Raw genomic sequence first — 2,910 nt, 5'->3', positions numbered from 1 at the left:
GACCGAGCACCAGAGCCCCGCGCTGCCGCCGCTGCCCCCCTGCGGGGCCAGCCCCAGCACCGCAGCCCCTGGCTGGGCAGGAGGGCGCCGTGCCCAGCCCCACCGTGCCGCTGCCCTGCGCCGAGCCCGGCGGGACGCGCCGGTGCCCCGTGACCGCCGCCGCGGCGCTGGGGACGGCAGAGGCCTCCCGCACGCCTCCCTCGCCAGCGCTGCTCTCGCCGCCCCGGCAGCCCCGCGCCAGCACCGCCCTGGACAGCCCGACCCGACCTCGGTGCCGCCGCCGCAAGAGGCCACGGGCCGAGCCTGTGGAGATGCAGCGTGATGGTTTGGAGGGGGCAGAGGGCGGGGGGCAGCCGCGGCGGGCGGGTGCTGGGGTGCTCCCCGTCCCCGTCCCCGTCCCCACCCACTGCGGGTTCCCGCTGCCCGGGTGCTCTCCCGGTGCTTGCGCAGCGGTTGCAGCGCGGAGCTGCGCTCCCGGAGCCGAGCAGGGGCCCCGCCGTGTGCGCCCCGCGCCGGGCGGCGCCGCTCACCCCTGGCGCCGGCTCCCGGCCCAGCTGCAGTCCCAGCCCCACTCCCCCCACACTGCGCCGGGGCCCCGGCCAGCCCCTGCTCGTGCGTTGGGGTGCCCCGATGCGCCACCGGGCTCCCTGCTGCTCCCAGGGCTTCGCTGCTAACCCGGCCCCAGGCAGGCGCGGAGGCTGCGCTGGAGCTGCCAGGACGTCTGGATCTCTGCGTTAACATACGCAAGGTGCATCTGGCTGCTCGGAGAGGCCTGACCCCGCAGCGAGGGCTGAGCTCGGGGTCCCGCCACTGCAGCATCAGGGCGCTCCCTCACCGGGCGCCCCGGCAGAGCTCAGACGTGTCCTGCCTCAGGCAGCCGCTGCAGGGTCGCCCCCAGTTGTCCCGTCCCCCCCCAGCATCTCTCATGCCAGAGAAACTGAGGAGCTTTTAACAAATGTGAACGGTTCCAGGAACCAGGCGGGAGCGGTGCCGAGGGCCCCGCGGCCCCCGCCCAGCCCCGTGTACATAGTGTACATAATACAGTACGTGTATTTTTAAAGTGATCATATTTATGTTAATAGAACCAGATGAAGTCTATATATAGAGATCTATATCTATTCTGAGAGATGCAGGGCTCTGCTAGCACCAGGCCATGGGGATGGAGAGCCGAGACCTGCCTGTTGCACTGGGTGTGCTGGGGCCGCGGTGGAGGCTGCAGCTCCCCTGGCCCCAGCAGCCCCTGGCGAAGGGCCAGGTCACAGGTTCCTTCTCTTCTCAATTCAGCTTCTCAAGAGTTTTCAGGGAAAAGAAGTCACAGACTTTTCTGAACTTACTTCACAGCAGATTTGAGCTTCCACTCCAAGTGCAGCCTGCTAAGAGTTGCCCTCTCCCGGCTGCCCTGTGCCAGCCTGGCCCGAATCAGCAGCGCTTGGTCCCAGCAGCGGGTGCCCCCCGTGTCCCCAGTCCTCGTGCATGGCCTGGCAGGAGCTGCCTGCCCGAACCTTTTGCCAGCTCCCTCCTCCCTCCGCGCCAGGCTCCAGTTCCCGCTCGCTCTGCAGAGCTCCTCTGCACCTCCAGGTCCAGGCCAAAGCTGTTCGGGGCTGCTTGGAGAAAAAGCAGTGGGGCTTCTTATTTCTTTTCTAACTTTTCTTTATGATGCAGCGTGGACACTCTCCCAGGCCAAAACCGAGCCCCAGCTTCACATCTGTGCTTGCTCATACCTTGCTTTTCCTCTCCATCACTCCCAAAGTGCCTCCCTTCGCTCCGGCAGCAGCCCCAGCCTGACTTCCTGCCAGCTTTCACTACCTGCACGGCTGCATCGGTCTGTGCCGCGGGCTCTGGGGTGGCGGCTCTCCCGGGGGCACGAGGAGCTTGGTGTTCACAGGAGGTAACCACCGGGGTGAGCTGAGGCCTGGGTTTGGCGCAGGAGCTCTGGACGGCTGGTGCAGACACACAGGGCAGCGTCTGCTCTTGGACGAGCAGGCAGGCAGCCGCAAGTCCTTTAGCTTTGGAAAGGGCAGCCCCACGGCAACCAGGGCGTGCTGTGTGCAGCTGCCCTGCCCCTCGGAGCTGATCCTGCACCACCACCCAAGCCCATGTGCTGTTTCCAGCCTCCCAGAGTGATTTGAGGCAAGGGGAGGCGAGTGCAGCAACCTGCCCGCTCACCTCATGGGCCAGCTCCATGCCTGTCGGGCCTGGGGTGCCTGTCAGCGCCTGCTCCTGGCACCTGCCCTCCCCTCCCAGCCTGGCTCTTGCCCTGCCGCTGGCCCTGCAGCCCTGAGCCGGGTCTCCCCTCCTGCCCCAGGTCTGCCCCGAGGGCCGTGGGGCAGGGTCAGGTCGTGCCTCTCCTGAGGCTCCATCCGCCTCGACGGCCACGGGTGCAGGGAGAGGGGTCAGTGTCCACAAAGCAGCGGCGCCGCCGCGGCCAGGCCACGCTTCCCCGGTGAGAGGTTTGCTCACCACCTCCCCGGCATCACCAGCAGATCCCATTCCCCCCAGCACCACCTTGTCCCCCGCAGTGAAGCACGGTCCTGGCACTCCCAGGGAGCGGGAAGGGCAGCCCTTTCCTGCTTGCTGCTGCTGAAAAAAGGCATTTCCCTTCCTCATCCTCGGCAGGGGCAGGGGCACAGCGCGAGACAGAGACAGGGCTGCCTCAACACCCCCGCCAGGCAAAATTTGGCTGTGGCAAGAAACGGGCTGGTTCCACAGCGGGTGCTTGCTCGCCGTGGCCGAGAGGGCCAGTTTTAGCAGACAGCACTGCATGTTAGTTTACAAACCCAGCCCTGCACGTTTGGCCTCTGTGAGTGTTCGGTTTCCCCATGGAGCACCCTTCTGCCGTTCCACCTTGGTGAAGACAGTGTCCTCCTCCGGTAGACGTGCAAGTTCCTCCTTGGCACATGCGCAGACGCG

The sequence above is a fragment of the Lathamus discolor genome, chromosome 11, assembly GCF_037157495.1.
Source record: "Lathamus discolor isolate bLatDis1 chromosome 11, bLatDis1.hap1, whole genome shotgun sequence".
Classification (NCBI taxonomy): domain Eukaryota; kingdom Metazoa; phylum Chordata; class Aves; order Psittaciformes; family Psittacidae; genus Lathamus; species Lathamus discolor.
Note: the sequence above shows the minus strand (reverse complement) of the source record.